The sequence below is a fragment of the Gymnoscopelus braueri genome (genome assembly GCF_963280865.1).
Source record: "Gymnoscopelus braueri genome assembly, chromosome: 16".
Lineage (NCBI taxonomy): Eukaryota > Metazoa > Chordata > Actinopteri > Myctophiformes > Myctophidae > Gymnoscopelus > Gymnoscopelus braueri.
In genome coordinates this window covers 13433160-13451166 of record NC_137616.1, presented here as the reverse complement: position 1 = coordinate 13451166, position 18007 = coordinate 13433160, and the positions used below count along the sequence as shown (strand labels likewise).

Below are 18007 nucleotides of genomic sequence, written 5' to 3'. Positions count from 1 at the left end.
TATTTTTCATTGCAGGGCTGCTGGCGGTCCTTGTGAAATATCATTGCATTTGATAAGCAGAACTATACTTCATTTAGAGAAAGTCACCCCAGCGCTCCTCTGAGAGATACATAGTACTTTCCCAAAGGCATCCAAGTCACGCGTACTTGCCAGAGTGTTGACATTTTGCTGTTCAGAAAAATATAACACGAAGAAACAAATATTAATATTTTTTTTGACATTTTGAGTCAGATATTCATAGTCGCTCCTATACCCATCAAATGCACGGTTGCACCAACAATGTTATCCATCCATAACTAACAACTCATTTCAGCTCTAATCAAATCTAAAATCTAAATAACTTAATTGAAAGGTGATTGCTTAGAAAGCATTAATATGACACTAAAAGGGCTGCTGTGTCCATCCCAATTTGTTTCTTTTCAACTGAAATGATCACAAAAGCAATAAAGTTGCATGTTAAGGAGAATTACGGCCAACGCTATTCTTAACTTTGTTATCACGTTATGATATCCTAGGACGAGTTGTACAGTACAGAAATTCCATAACTCCATAACGGATCCGCCACATTTAAAAACCTGTGCCTGTAGGGCTTGCTTTAAATCGCGTATTTTAATAGCTTTTTTTTTGTTTTTCCTGGAGAGATCTGATGTTTACAGTGAGAGAACATTATGCAACTTGTTGTTCTTGAATGAAAATCGTGAACATTTTTGCAAATCTTTGAAAATATATATTTTTAAAGCAAACATTTTTAACTAAAATCTTTGCTTCTGGAGGTCCCTGGAAAAAAATATTTTAGAAATGTTTGCTTTAAAAATATGTTCTTTCAAAGATTAGCAAAAAAAAAATCACGATTTTTAAAACATATCTACACTCGGTGCCGCGCTATGAGCTTGTAGATCTGCTATTTTTTGAATAGCCAAAGAAATCTATAATGACACGGACGCTTTCCCGGATTGAATGGGTTAAACTGACGACGTCTATCAGAATTAACAGACTAAATTAACTCGCGACGAGGTTAATTGAATCCTTATCCATGGCCTTTCTAAAAGTGGAGCTCTATGCTTATCAAGAGCTTCCCTTAATAAGGAGAAAACATCTCATTTGTGCAATTTAGAAATAATGGGGGCAAGATAAGAACGCTCGGTGCTGTTGTTGATATATCATATTTGCATCAGCCTAAGTGGATGAAGCTCTCTGCCCAAAATAGAAAATGTCTCATCTTGTTTTGTTTTTTCCCCAAACTGACCTAATTTTGGACTGGTATATTCAATAGTTTTTAACAATGTTATAGATCCTGATCCATTATCTGCATTGTTTGGGGCAGTCCTGCAGAAAAATTTGCTATACAATATTGTCAAAAATCAAAACAAATATTTGAATAATAAATATATTATTATTTGTTTTAATGGTAGCAGCAACAGAAGCTGTAGCAGCATTGGTCCGCTTGGATATGGGCGTGACGTTGTGTAATGTATGCATCATATTGCATTCATTGCCGAAGGCATGGCAAGAGAGTATGTTTTGCACCCTGTCCGTCCGTCCGTGTGTGTGTGTATGTGTGTGTCCGTGTGTCATTCTGTTATTTTGTGTACAGCTAATCTCCGGAACCGTTGGCTTGATCACAGCGAAACTGTGTACACACACTCCCTGAATGCCACTTCAGAAGTTTTTACATGGGCCTTTTATAGCGCCACCAGGAGGCCGATTTGTGCAAAACAAATGGTTTAGTACTCCTACTGATTTTGTCCACAAATTCCACAAATCGGTACACAGTATCTCTGTAGTCATGTGATCAACACGGATCTGTCCGATTTTCCATATTCCATCCTGATTGGCTAAGGTTAGCTTCCAAAGTGTGCAGGTTTGGTCCGTTTTGAACAAAATGCCGCATATCATGAACGCAACGTACCGATTGCGGTGAAACTTTGCACACACATTCGCACTACGTTGAGGAACAAATGCCACCCTTTTAACATTGCCCTATTATAGCGCCACCAGGAGGCCGAATTTTGCTAAACCTTTTCTTTAATATAACTCCTACAAATGTTGTCCAAACATCACGCAAATCGGTACACATTATCTCTATAGTCAAGTGATCAAGACGGTTCTGTCCGATTTTTTTTTCCCATCCTGATTGGCGAATTCCGAACATTGCTGGCCCACAATAACCTCCCTGACCTGGCCTTGTGTTTTAAATAGTGTATCTCTCATTTTGCAAATATTGTTTGCATACAGATCAGTCCAACATGGTGGAGAGAGAACACAGTTACAACCAAATACTGGCCAACCTGACCAGAGAGAAAGACCAAGTGATGGCCACCCTGACCAGAGAGAAAGACCAAGAACTGGCCATCCTGACCAGAGAGATAGACCAATTAATGAACAGGAACAACAAACTGACTGTGGAAAGAGATGACATGAAGAGGATGCTCTGTGGTCAGTGAGACATCACAGTTTTTATTCATTGTTATATCTTGTTGTTCATAATTTGTCATTAATGTCAGTGGTTAACTTTAATATTGTGTTGCTAGAATCACCTGGATGGCAGAAATTTGACAGAGGTTGTTATTACATCTCTACTGAGAAGAGAACCTGGGAAGAGAGCAGACAGTGGTGTAGAGACAGACAATCAGACCTGATTGTCATAAAGAGCAAAGGAAAACAGGTGTGTGTGTGTGTGTGTGTGTGTGTGTGTGTGTGTGTGTGTGTGTGTGTGTGTGTGTGTGTGTGTGTGTGTGTGTGTGTGTGTGTGTGTGCTTGCGTGCGTGCGTGCGTGTACACTCTGTGTGCATGTTTTAGGCTAACCTATTCAACTTAGTGGAGAAACAAATATATTGTACAGTTTGTACATCAGTAACCATCAGCTTTTCTGTCCAGGACTTTGTTGCCAGTTTCAACAAGAGAATGTGGCTGGGTTTGACTGACAGAGACAGAGAAGGATCTTTCCAGTGGGTAGATGGAACACCACTGACCAAACCAACGTAAGACTGTGTGTATGTGTGTGTGTGTGTGTGTGTGTGTGTGTGTGTGTGTGTGTGTGTGTGTGTGTGTGTGTGTGTGTGTGTGTGTGTGTGTGCGTGTGTGTGTGCGTGCATGTGTGTGTGTGCATGCTGGCTCAGCACACGTGCGCGCTTCACACACACACACACACACACACACACACACACACACACACACACACACACACACACACACACACACACACACACACACACACACACACAGTGACCCCTGTGAGTCGTAGAGAGGTCCAATTACGTTAGGACACTCTCCCTTTGCGTCGAGACGGGTCAGTGACCCCTGTGAGTCGTAGAGAGGTCCACTTACGTTAGGACACTCTCCCCTTGCGTCGAGACGGGTCAGTGACCCCTGTGAGTCGTAGAGAGGTCCACTTACGTTAGGACACTCTCCCCTTGCGTCGAGACGGGTCAGTGACCCCTGTGAGTCGTAGAGAGGTCCACTTACGTTAGGACACTCTCCCCTTGCGTCGAGACGGGTCAGTGACCCCTGTGAGTCGTAGAGAGGTCCACTTACGTTAGGACACTCTCCCCTTGCGTCGAGACGGGTCAGTGACCCCTGTGAGTCGTAGAGAGGTCCACTTACGTTAGGACACTCTCCCCTTGCGTCGAGACGGGTCAGTGACCCCTGTGAGTCGTAGATAGGTCCACTTACGTTAGGACACTCTCCCCTTGCGTCGAGACCGGTCAGTGACCCCTGTGAGTCGTAGAGAGGTCCACTTACGTTAGGACACTCTCCCCTTGCGTCGAGACCGGTCAGTGACCCCTGTGAGTCGTAGATAGGTCCACTTACGTTAGGACACTCTCCCGTTGCGTCGAGACCGGTCAGTGACCCCTGTGAGTAGTAGAGAGGTCCACTTACGTTAGGACACTCTCCCCTTGCGTCGAGACGGCTCAGTGACCCCTGTGAGTCGTAGAGAGGTCCACTTACGTTAGGACACTCTCCCCTTGCGTCGAGACCGGTCAGTGACCCCTGTGAGTCGTAGATAGGTCCACTTACGTTAGGACACTCTCCCCTTGCGTCGAGACGGGTCAGTGACCCCTGTGAGTAGTAGAGAGGTCCACTTACGTTAGGACACTCTCCCCTTGGGTCGAGACCGGTCAGTGACCCCTGTGAGTAGTAGAGAGGTCCACTTACGTTAGGACACTCTCCCCTTGCGTCGAGACGGCTCAGTGACCCCTGTGAGTCGTAGAGAGGTCCACTTACGTTAGGACACTCTCCCCTTGCGTCGAGACCGGTCAGTGACCCCTGTGAGTCGTAGAGAGGTCCACTTACGTTAGGACACTCTCCCCTTGCGTCGAGACCGGTCAGTGACCCCTGTGAGTCGTAGAGAGGTCCACTTACGTTAGGACACTCTCCCCTTGCGTCGAGACGGGTCAGTGACCCCTGTGAGTAGTAGAGAGGTCCACTTACGTTAGGACACTCTCCCCTTGCGTCGAGACGGGTCAGTGACCCCTGTGAGTAGGATCAGAATCCTCTCGCCGCCCTTGGTGTTTCCTTTCTTTGTGGCTTTTGGCAGACTGCCCCCACAGTAAGCCTTGAATCCGGCTCTCCTTCGAAGGACCATTGTAAAACTGATAATCGTCTGGTTGTTTAGAACCGGACACAAGAGCCACTGTGAGGCCTAACTGGGTTGTAAAGCCAGCTAGTCGTCCGAATAAGCAAGTTCCCAGCATCGAAAACCTACAAAACTTGCTAGGTGCACTTAGATGCCCAATAGAGGCAGGCTGTAGTTGCTTAAGCCCCGCCCCCTCTGTTTTCCTATTGGCTGGGCTTTAAACAGTCATAGCTCCAGTTCCCAGGTTTGAGCCAGCGTGTGTGTGTGTTGCATGTTTGTGTTGAATTAGTGTAACCGGTTGCATCTTTGTGCTGCAATCAGCTGCAGCTGTTGAGGCCGTGCTCAAACATACGGACGGACAGACACACACACACGGTCAAATGTAGGAGTGGTTGGCACCACTCAAAAAACGAAATATCTAGAGTGAAAAATCATCCTTTTAAAGGTATTGTAATGAATGAATTAAATGTCTACTTCTACAGGTACTGGTACTCTGGTCAGCCTGATGCTGAATGCAATGAGCCTGAAAATTGCCGTTACCCTAATACAGAATCAGACTGTGTTGAGTATTACGATGGGGCTCGATCTTCCTCTTCTAACAGAGGATGGTACGATGCACCGTGTTCTATCCATGTCACCTACTGGATCTGTGAGAGAGTTGTGTGCTGAAACCATCATGTTCACAATGTATCAGTAAGCTGGTGTTCTGTGTGTTTGCTTTGGTTTGTCTGCCTTGCAGTTCTACCCAATATGCACTGTAGACATTATATTACCATTTATATTCATATTTTCATTATTTAGTTATTCATTATATAGAATGTGAATAACATTAATCTAACAGATAGTGGTTATCCGTTTTAATACCATGTTTCATGTAGATTGATAAAGCTTTAGTCTAAATTATTAAATGAATGCACAAGAAGATATTATACCTCTTTTTCTCACCATTTTCTCAGCCATACCACAGTTTTTTTTTTCTCTAAATTTTTTATCTCGCGATTTTTGTAACCCATTTTTTTCACCCGGTGCCAATTTCCTAAGTGATCCTGGGCGCTATACCAGCCCTACACCAGCACTACACCAGTCCCCCACAGTAGGGAGGCCAGGGCCGAGCTCATGCTTCCTTCAATGCATGAGAGCCAACTGACCTTCTTGTCACCTGACAGGGGGGAGTTTCCCTGGTTGGACGTAGCGCGTGGAAGGAACACGTTATTCCAACCAGTTCCCTTCCCCTCCATCAGGCGCCCCGGCTGTCATGGGGGAGGCGGTATAGTGACCAGGATTACTACATGTTTTTGTGAGGGTATTAACTACCCGCAGGGGAGAACATGCAAACTCCACACAGAGAGGCCCTTTCGCCAACCCCACATAGGGTATGGGCGCTGATGACGCGGAGGAGAAGACACGCCCCCAGCGCCCACAGCGTCCCTGGCGGGAATCGAACCCAGGACCTTCTAGCTGTGAGGCGACAGCGCTACCGACCTGCTTGTCGAGGTCGGAGCGCAATAATATCAACGTTCGGCCAATCAAAGAAAAGCACACGCACTGGGAGGACGGGATCGACTCCTGCCTGAGCCAACTTTCTTCAACTGTGGCTCTGCTTGCTTGTAGCATATATATACTGTACATATAATGTAACATACTCTTGTATTCATTGCGTCTGTCATTCTAGACTTACAATTGATGAGATGATCAAAGCATTAATAATTACCACGAGCCACCGAGGGCACATTGAGCCACGAGTTCAACGATGCTTGTAGGCAGCCGATAATATAACATTAACATTAACCTGATCAAAGCAGAACGTGAGCTTTTACTGGCTGACTTAATGTTCCTGCATGGTTTCTTTCCGACATACAGCTAAACAGTGTCCAATTTTCTATTAAGTGTATAGCCTACATTATATTTTGGCTATGTGATAAGAAGAAGAAGTGTAATAAAATTGTAGAGTGTGATTGTGAACGCTTTCCCTAACTCTACCCAAACTCTGTTAGTTATGTAACAAAGAAGAATATTCATGCTTATAGCCTATAGCCTACTCTGCATAATGTCAGGGTAATAGCAGCATGATGTGCTTATCATAGTAGCCAATACATTTGTATTTCTCATTCGGAAAACATTAAAATTGACGTTGAGATGAAAGCATTAATCATTCGACATTTGGCTCTGTACTTGTTTTTTTGCCACCAAACTTCTCAACCAAAAATAGCATATCTACAAGCTGTTGCAGCATGACGCATTGTCAGCTTGTAGATTGGCTATTTTCGGTGAATGTAGGTTACCCCGCAAAATAGGGATGCTGCGTAAAAAAAAGAAGAAAAAAAGAGAGAGAAAATGTTATATCTCGGACCCCCTGTAGTAACTACGAGGACCCCCTAGATAGATAGATAGATAGATATATACTTTATTAATCCCGAAGGAAATTTGCTTTGCTCAACGGCTCCAGTGCAATACATTCATACAGAGGTCAATAAAAAGAAGCATGGTAAACATTTAAGAAAACATTACACCAATGGGAATGAATGAATGTGAATGATATACAATGTCCTTATCCATAGGATATATAAAGAGCCAAGGAAACAAAAAGTCCCCTTATAGGAAAAGAAAAAGCTCACAAAAGACACTCAAACAAGAGCAGATGAAACGGCAGCCTGCTCACAGGCGCTCGACACTTATCCTATGTGTCAGCATGACTGCAGATCTAGCCTACATTATATTTTGCTTATATAATATAATGTTGACACTATGACAAGCTCTTGTTTCCCCTAACTCCCTAAACTCGTTTAGTTATGTAGGTAATAATAAATAGCCGACATTTAGCAATCGTGTCATTGTTATCCAAGTTATTGCTTATTGCTAGTAATCAGTGGTGGAAAAAGTACTCAATCTTTTTACTTAAGTAAAAGTATCAATACCGCAATACAGAAATACTCTGTTACAAGTAAATGAAGACCGCATGGCTACTTAAAATTCACGAGAATATGCAAATGAGCCATGCGGTCTTACGCTGTCTGCATGCTAGCCATGTCTTTGCGTAGCCTGGTAAACCCTCCGGAAATGTCATTTCAATTTTGTTTGCACTTTTCCCTTACTGCTTCATTCATCTACATAAACGTTCATATTTCAATATAAAGGGCTGGCCATGGATGTTAGAATTATGTTCGGGCCCTCAGAATTACCCGTATCTTCCGTATTGTTCAATAAAAAGCATTTTAATCCGATTGGTGGCCATTTTCTCATAGAGTTATAACGTATTGGAGTGCAATTCACCTTCCAACCGATAAGGTCGCGATGTTGAAAGCTTATGGAGAAAAATGGCCACCAATCGGATTCAAATGCTTTTTATTGAACAATACGGAATATACGGGTACTTTTGAGGAAACGTACATAATTGCAACATCCATGGCCTTGGTGAGCACTTTATATTTGAAATCTGAACGGGTAAAAAAAAAATGGAGAAAGTGCAAACACCAGGTTGAAGTAAATCCATGACGGTCACCCACTGACTCACTGTTGAGGTTTAATATGGATAAATGTTTTATATATATTTATTAATGCAACATCTATTTTGTTTAAGACTTACAGTAGGCTGCCTTGCCCCACTGGAATACAGTGACTGATATGAATTAATAATATAGCCTACTGGACCATACATAAAATGAAGAATACCTTGTGATGTCAGTGACATTTTATTACAAATGAAAATAAAAATAAGAAACAGTGCAGTAACAATACGTTTTCGTATAGCAGCAATTTTGCATGTACAAAATATATTGTCTGTCAGGTGGAAACCTCATTATGTCCAAAACTGTTACTTTTAAGGATAACAATTCTAAAGTAACAAAAGTAGCAGAGCTACAAGTTTTTGTGTAACACTGTAGTATGATCAAGTAGGGTGTTAATTTAGATGAGATTTCTGCCTGACAGCAACAATATAACATAAAATACAACTCTACATTTTGAGGTAGTTTTAGCATGTGCTTTTTAGCTTGTACACATATTGTGCTTTTTAGCTTGTAAATAGTAAAAGTACAAATTATATACTGTACACCTTCCGATGTCAGTGACATTATTAAAAATAAAAATAAACAGTAACAATACGTTTTCGTATAGCAGCAATTTAGCATGTATAAAAAATATTATCTCTTGCCTAAATTCTAAAATAGCAAAAGTAGCAGATCTACAAGCTTTAGAGCTTTTGGATCTTGCTTTTGTGTAACACTGTAGTATGATCAAGTAGGGCGTTAATTTAGATATTGTTGTCTGCCTGACAACAATATTATGCATTATATTATATAACATAAAATACAAAGTAATATAAAGTAACCCCTCTATTTGGCCGGTGGGATCCGATCATAGTCCCTTTTTTTCCCCATACCCTTTGGCTGCTTGTTCAGCCTTCCACTCAGCCAGAGTGGAAAAAGATCTTGCCGAGTTGCTGTTATGTGGGGGGAGGTGATGTGGCTGTACAGTAGGCCTAGACTGATATATTATTACTCTATGGAGTACACTCAGGTATTGGGGGATGGGCTCTGTTGTTGTTTACTCTATCAGCAGCGTGGTTTCTCTTGGGACACGGATTGGCTGTCTGTGGATTCGGTTCGGGGAGGCACTGTAGCCGGCTACCACAAACAGCAGATCGGTCATGGATGAACTTCAACCTGGTGTTTGCACTTTCTCCCTTTTTGCTCCATACATCTATATACACGTTCAGATTTCAAAAATAAAGTGCTTAGCTCATGGCCACACATGTTACAATTATGTACGGGCCCTCAATAAGTACCCGTATTTTCCGTATTATTCAATAAAAAGCCACCGATCGGATTAAAATATCCGATCGGTGGCCATTTTCTCATAGAGTTATAATGTACCAGAGTGCAATACACCTGCCAGCCGATAGGGTCACGTAACTGAAAGCATATGAAGAAAATAAGGGGAAAATGGCCACCAATCGGATTAAAATGCTTTTTATTTAACAATTCAGAATATTCGGGTACTTCTGAGGAAACGTACATAATTGTAAAATCCGTAGCCATGGGGTAAGTACTTTATATTTGGAATATGAACGTTCATGTAGATGTACGGACCAAAAAGGGAGAAAGTTTAAATACCAAGTTGAGCTCATCCATGACGGTCGGTCACGATATGACAGTCATGTTTCAGGGCTATAAACTCATACATGATCGGTTTTGCTGTTCTCAAATACATTACCCACAATAAATAAAATACTGGAGCACAGCCTGGGTACTTTGAAGGCAGTAAGATAATCAAAATAGAAAAGATTGTAACTTCCTCTTGCAATGAACAGCCAACTGATTTCCAAATGGACTGCAGGTTATGTAAAAAAACCGAATACAATTACTAGATCATGATGTACCATGGAATGACAAAAGAACAAGCTGACAAAGTGTAAAAATCAATCAAATCAATCTTTATTTTTATTTAATCATTTCTGTGCTGTTTCACCATGCTCCTCCTTCTTCCTCAACTAGGAATGGAGTCTGGGAGTTGGGGGAAAGATTTAACTGGTCAGTGAAACAATAAATACAGGACCGAGATTTGCCGCTGCTGACGGGGGCGGGTCCGGGAGTTGGGGGAAAGATTTAACTGGTCAGTGAACCAGAAAATCCAGCAGGGAGTTAAGGACCACAAGCAGTGACTGCAGGACCATGATTGGCTGCCCAGAAGAGACAAAGAAGTTACTGCAGGCGCCACCGTGCCCCTTGATCCTCACCTTAAGTTTTATACTTTATGAAATAAATCATCTTTATATTGGAAGTCAGAGGAGGTCGGCTAGGGCTGAAACTTTCCCTAAATATGGAGATGACTGATAGCTTGTGTCATCTATTCACTTGAGTGTGAACGTGCTTGTTTTCATGTGAAAGCTGTTTGTTTACCTCTTTCCATAAGTCTTTGCAGCAGTCTTCTCACACACAGCTACACTACAGACTGAGCCTCGGGGATGTACCCATTGTGACCGGAACGGTATGAGCACACACACCGTATTGTACCACCATTATGTGGTACAATACTTTGTGTACTGTAAAGCGTCCTTGGGTTTCTGAAAGGCGCTATATAAATCCAAGTTATTATTATTATTATTATTATTATTATGTAGTTGACACATGCCAACCTTCTGTAGCTGACACGTGCCGAAGTGCCAGCTTAAAGGAGTAGTTCACCCAAAAGATGGCTTATTTTCTATCAATTACACACCCCATGAAGCCTTGAATGTTTTTGTTTTTGTCACACAAAATAGCCCATCAACAAGCTCACAACATGTCGCATCGCGATGAGCTTGTAGACGGGCTATTTTCTTTGCTAGTTTTGAAAATGTATTGTATTGTATTATTGTTACCTATAATAACATGCCTAAAATAGGGAGACCTGGTTGAAAGTGGTTAAAGGTGCATTTCCTTGACCCCACCAACATCATTAGTTAATTCATAATACATGTTATGTTTCTCTCTGTCCCTCCAGTCGGTAGGGGGAAGCCACTCGGTCCGAGCCAACGTCCAGTCAGTTCTGTCTCTGCTGAAGCAGCACCAGCCCCAGCTCTGCAACAGCCGGGTTCTGTCTCACAAGCACTGTTGAATTACTCTACAACAGTGGGACACAACTTTGTTGCCCTGATCGTGAGGTACATTGACAAAAACAAAACACAAATATGCAGCATGTAATTACACTGTTTTAGGACCTAAGTAACCAACATTTGAAGCTAACATTGTAGTTTTTTTTATGTCTTCTCGAAAAAAGGAAAATGTCCAGCTTTTTTGACACATACTTGTGCTTGGACCTCTATTGCCCTCTGCTGGTAGAACATGTAAACAACAAGCAGGGTTACACTTGCATTACTAGGAACGACTTTCATTTGCAAGATCAGAACCGATACACACAGTTCTGCTCTGGTAATAGCCAATCTGTGGTAATAGCCACAGATTGGCTGTGCCTGTGACCGACAGTCACAGCCAATCAGACAGCAGCTCCTCCTCCTCGTCTGGCGGCGGTGGGGTGGAGCTTTCAGAGCTTCTGCACGGACTACAGGAAGAGCTCCGACTCCAAATTCGGAGTTTTGTCCGTAACAGGTACACAAACTTCCCTAACCTTCCTGAGAAATGTCCATTGGACAGCTTTCTCGTTCAGGCTCCGGGGAAGAAGGGCATAATTTCACATTTTTATAATTTGATTCAAACCTTATCTGCTACACCTGTTAATTGTGTAAAAGACCTGTGGGAGGAGGATTTGGGGGAGGAGATCGCTGACAGTCTTTGGCGAAAAATCTTGAGTCGGGTTCACACCTCATCGTTGTGCGCCAGACACGGCCTACTCCAGTGTAAAGTTGTCCATCGGGCCCACTGGACGAAAGCTAGGCTCTCAAGAATATTCGATAACATCGACCCCGCCTGTGAAAAATGCCACCAGTCACCTGTAACACATGTACATATGTTTTGGTCATGCGGTTCTCTGAGCACATATTGGACTGAGATTTTTGAAATACTCTTACAGAACTAGCTGGGACACTCATTGAGCCTAACGCCATTAACGCGCTGTTTGGTACCTCCCAACTGCCTCTGTCTAGAACTCAAGCAGACTTGATAGCCTTTGTAACACTGTTGGCAAGACCCCTAATACTCATGAGATGGAAATCGACTACTCCACCCTCCCATACTCAATGGATAAGAGACATTTTTAATAACTTACAACTTGAAAAAATTAGATATACATTGAGAGGCTCTGTTAGAAAATTCCACGACATATGGGATCCCTTCTTGGTTTACGCAGATGGAATTACTTTTCCGGTTATTCCCGATTGAATCTGTTACTTAAAGGGGTGGAGCTAGGGTGAGACCAAAGTGACACTGTGTGTATGTGTGTGTGTGTATGCGTGCGAGTAGTTGTTTTTGGGCTTGCTTTTTGTTTTGTGATGGATTGTTTTATTGTTTCCCCTGTTGCTTTAATGCTGTCTTTTTGTCAAGTTGTTTTGTTTTGTTTTCTTTCCCTCTGTTGAGGTTCCTTCAATGTGAAGGCCTGTACGTTTTCCTTTCCCTTTCCCCCTATAGCACATATCATGAACCGAATACCACTTAATGTGTTATCAATGTGCAGAAAAACCAATAAAACAAAGTTTAAAAATTAACAGTGGGACACAACTTTGTTGCCCTGATCGTGAGGTACATTGACAAAAACAAAACACAAATATGCAGCATGAAATTACACTGTTTTAGGACCTAAGTAACCAACATTTGAAGCTAACATTGTAGGGTTTTTTATGTCTTCTGGAAAAAAGGAAAATGTCCAGCTTTTTTTACACATACTTGTGCTTGGACCTCTATTGCCCTCTGCTGGTAGAACATGTAAACAACAAGCAGGGTTACACTTGCATTACTAGGAACGACTTTCATTTGCAAGATCAGAACCGATACACACAGTTCTGCTCTGGTAATAGCCAATCTGTGGTAATAGCCACAGATTGGCTGTGCCTGTGACCGACAGTCACAGCCAATCAGACAGCAGCTCCTCCTCCTCGTCTGGCGGCGGTGGGGAGGAGCTTTCAGAGCTTCTGCACGGACTACAGGAAGAGCTCCGACTCATGAGCATGTGAGGAGTCTATTGCAGTGTGGCTCTACAGGAGTCTAGCCGTGTGTGTGTGTGTGTGTGTGTGTGTGTGTGTGTGTGTGTGTGTGTGTGTGTGTGTGTGTGTGTGTGTGTGTGTGTGTGTGTGTGTGTGTGTGTGTGTGTGTGTGTGTGTGTGTGTGTGTGTGTGTGTGTGTGTGTCCGGAGTGGAAACCACTGGACTGATCAAGTCAAATAAATGTTCTTTTATTTTATAATGGCTATGGTCAGGCTGAAACCTTGCCCGAATTTGAATGTCACAGAGGTCTGCCGTCATACATGACTGATATCACAGGCTGGCCACATGAAGTCACATTCGAGTGACACCGTTCCCATTTGAGTCCCGACATCCACGTGATTCTATTTCTTTCTGAGCAGAGTGCACACGCGTCTCGTGTCACTTTCGTATGTTGGTCATGAATGCCAGTAAATTCTACAGAACTGTGTGTGTGTGTGATTGCAGAGAGCAGGACGAGTTGATGAGGCAGGGTGAAGCCAGTGTGTCGGAGCGGGAGAGGAAAGAGCTACAGAGAGACCAAGAGATGCTGCTGCTGAAGATGGAGAAGAAAGGAGAGTAGATTAACAAGCTCTACAGACATAAAACACAGGTATACGTAAATGCATGCATTCACACCAAGATTCTAGATTTGTATTCTTACCTTATATAAGAGTACATTAAAGTAAAATAAGATCATTCTATCATCTGTCATTATGGGTGAAATCGATCTTCAAGGCAATCTCCCGTTGTGAGCTTGAAGATCGGCTATTTTGAAAAAACGTTAATCAAATCCAAGTTTTTCAAATTGATTATTGATTGATTATCTATTTGATATTTTAGATCTATTATTGTATGTGCGTGCAAATACAGTACATGATTACAGTTATGTCTTACCTCATTTCCCTCTTTGTCTCATTGGAACTAGATGAAGAAATTGCGTAGAGAAGCCAGTGGGAGCCAGAGACGGGGCGAGAGGAGCGAGGTGAAGGTGACCACCACGGTGGCCACCAGGGGTCGCTCTGCGGGGACGGTGAAAGTGGTGGCACCAGGCAAGCGGAGAAAGAAGAACCTGAGACTGCTGAGGGACATGAGAGCTCTGCAGAGCTCACTACGGACCTGAACCTCAACACAACAATGGAAACGGTGCAGATTGGTGCTACCTACTTAACCACTACCTATATTACTCGTTCTCCATGTTGGGTCTGGGTCCAAATGCACTCTTACGGGTCTGTAACTCTGAGAGTGTTACAAATGGAACCATTTGTATACTCTCAGAGTTGAATTGACAGTGAGGATTGTACAATGTAAATTGGTGTCCCAGAGATAAGAAATCATATCAAATGGGGGTCTTTGGCCTAATGCATATAAAACTGCAGCTCTGTGAAATTCAAAAGGTTGAGAATCACTGACCTATTTCAAACCTGATGTCAACAATCAATTTTAAATATCACTTTTTAACCCTTGCATTGTGTTAGAAAACTGCATCCACTTGTGGTGTTAGCGGGCCAATTTTTGACCTGTGATTTAAATCAGCCCAAAATACTCAAAAAATAAGTATTTTCATTATTTTTTTCTCCCACCTCATAGCTGACTTGTAATGCATTCATATCCATGTAAACACTTTAATATTATGTTGGGTTAGGGCTAGGGTTTCATCTTTCAATATATCTCGTTTTCTATTATAAAAATGTTAAAATTCACTCATTAAATTTCCTATAATGAAGGCAATGGATAATGATGTTATCTAGCTATAATAGAATAATTAAGAATAATAATTAGAACACACTTCCAAAACAAATAAATGAAAAAAATACTTGTTTTTGTGATGATTTTGTTGCGTTAATTCGTTAAAATGGCTATTTCTGAGGATATCATGAAGCCTCGTTCCAATAAAGAAATAAAACATTTTTTTTTTTAAAGTACCCTTTACCTATTCAAACTTGAAAACGGGTCAAAAAAGACCCTAACACAATGGAAGGGTTAAACAAATAATGCAAATTGTAACCTCATGGACACATTTGCATTGATCAGATAGCAGGTTTGGCTTCTGGTGCAACATTCACCTACTTGTAATGTATATGGTCTTGGAACAATGCCTATTTACCGGTGGGGTGGAGCTTTCAGAGCTTCTGCACGGACTACAGGAAGAGCTCCGACTCCAAATTCTGAGTTTTGTCCGTAACAGGTACACAAACTTCCCTAACCTTCCTGAGAAATGTCCATTGGACAGCTTTCTCGTTCAGGCTCCGGGGAAGAAGGGCATAATTTCACATTTTTATAATTTGATTCAAACCTTATCTGCTACACCTGTTAATTGTGTAAAAGACCTGTGGGAGGAGGATTTGGGGGAGGAGATCGCTGACAGTCTTTGGCGAAAAATCTTGAGTCGGGTTCACACCTCATCGTTGTGCGCCAGACACGGCCTACTCCAGTGTAAAGTTGTCCATCGGGCCCACTGGACGAAAGCTAGGCTCTCAAGAATATTCGATAACATCGACCCCGCCTGTGAAAAATGCCACCAGTCACCTGTAACACATGTACATATGTTTTGGTCATGCGGTTCTCTGAGCACATATTGGACTGAGATTTTTGAAATACTCTTACAGAACTAGCTGGGACACTCATTGAGCCTAACGCCATTAACGCGCTGTTTGGTACCTCCCAACTGCCTCTGTCTAGAACTCAAGCAGACTTGATAGCCTTTGTAACACTGTTGGCAAGACCCCTAATACTCATGAGATGGAAATCGACTACTCCACCCTCCCATACTCAATGGATAAGAGACATTTTTAATAACTTACAACTTGAAAAAATTAGATATACATTGAGAGGCTCTGTTAGAAAATTCCACGACATATGGGATCCCTTCTTGGTTTACGCAGATGGAATTACTTTTCCGGTTATTCCCGATTGAATCTGTTACTTAAAGGGGTGGAGCTAGGGTGAGACCAAAGTGACACTGTGTGTATGTGTGTGTGTGTATGCGTGCGAGTAGTTGTTTTTGGGCTTGCTTTTTGTTTTGTGATGGATTGTTTTATTGTTTCCCCTGTTGCTTTAATGCTGTCTTTTTGTCAAGTTGTTTTGTTTTGTTTTCTTTCCCTCTGTTGAGGTTCCTTCAATGTGAAGGCCTGTACGTTTTCCTTTCCCTTTCCCCCTATAGCACATATCATGAACCGAATACCACTTAATGTGTTATCAATGTGCAGAAAAACCAATAAAACAAAGTTTAAAAATTAACAGTGGGACACAACTTTGTTGCCCTGATCGTGAGGTACATTGACAAAAACAAAACACAAATATGCAGCATGTAATTACACTGTTTTAGGACCTAAGTAACCAACATTTGAAGCTAACATTGTAGGGTTTTTTATGTCTTCTGGAAAAAAGGAAAATGTCCAGCTTTTTTTACACATACTTGTGCTTGGACCTCTATTGCCCTCTGCTGGTAGAACATGTAAACAACAAGCAGGGTTACACTTGCATTACTAGGAACGACTTTCATTTGCAAGATCAGAACCGATACACACAGTTCTGCTCTGGTAATAGCCAATCTGTGGTAATAGCCACAGATTGGCTGTGCCTGTGACCGACAGTCACAGCCAATCAGACAGCAGCTCCTCCTCCTCGTCTGGCGGCGGTGGGGAGGAGCTTTCAGAGCTTCTGCACGGACTACAGGAAGAGCTCCGACTCATGAGCATGTGAGGAGTCTATTGCAGTGTGGCTCTACAGGAGTTTAGCCGTGTGTGTGTGTGTGTGTGTGTGTGTGTGTGTGTGTGTGTGTGTGTGTGTGTGTGTGTGTGTGTGTGTGTGTGTGTGTGTGTGTGTGTGTGTGTCCGGAGTGGAAACCACTGGACTGATCAAGTCAAATAAATGTTCTTTTATTTTATAATGGCTATGGTCAGGCTGAAACCTTGCCCGAATTTGAATGTCACAGAGGTCTGCCGTCATACATGACTGATATCACAGGCTGGCCACATGAAGTCACATTCGAGTGACACCGTTCCCATTTGAGTCCCGACATCCACGTGATTCTATTTCTTTCTGAGCAGAGTGCACACGCGTCTCGTGTCACTTTCGTATGTTGGTCATGAATGCCAGTAAATTCTACAGAACTGTGTGTGTGTGTGATTGCAGAGAGCAGGACGAGTTGATGAGGCAGGGTGAAGCCAGTGTGTCAGAGCGGGAGAGGAAAGAGCTACAGAGAGACCAAGAGATGCTGCTGCTGAAGATGGAGAAGAAAGGAGAGTAGATTAACAAGCTCTACAGACATAAAACACAGGTATACGTAAATGCATGCATTCACACCAAGATTCTAGATTTGTATTCTTACCTTATATAAGAGTACATTAAAGTAAAATAAGATCATTCTATCATCTGTCATTATGGGTGAAATCGATCTTCAAGGCAATCTCCCGTTGTGAGCTTGAAGATCGGCTATTTTGAAAAAACGTTAATCAAATCCAAGTTTTTCAAATTGATTATTGATTGATTATCTATTTGATATTTTAGATCTATTATTGTATGTGCGTGCAAATACAGTACATGATTACAGTTATGTCTTACCTCATTTCCCTCTTTGTCTCATTGGAACTAGATGAAGAAATTGCGTAGAGAAGCCAGTGGGAGCCAGAGACGGGGCGAGAGGAGCGAGGTGAAGGTGACCACCACGGTGGCCACCAGGGGTCGCTCTGCGGGGACGGTGAAAGTGGTGGCACCAGGCAAGCGGAGCAAGAAGAACCTGAGACTGCTGAGGGACATGAGAGCTCTGCAGAGCTCACTACGGACCTGAACCTCAACACAACAATGGAAACGGTGCAGAT

The 18007-nt window shown here is 42.5% G+C and overlaps 1 pseudogene across 1 annotated transcript; it reads left to right on the top strand.

Annotated features, from left to right (window-relative positions):
• The first annotated feature begins 5150 nt into the window (after positions 1-5150).
• LOC308102824 (centrosomal protein of 57 kDa-like) lies at positions 5151-14441 on the top strand (annotated as a pseudogene). The gene is made up of 7 exons: positions 5151-5225; positions 10487-10561; positions 11057-11151; positions 11539-11661; positions 13070-13174; positions 13653-13797; positions 14113-14441. The product of its transcript is annotated as a centrosomal protein of 57 kDa-like (transcript).
• The last annotated feature ends 3566 nt before the right edge of the window (positions 14442-18007 follow it).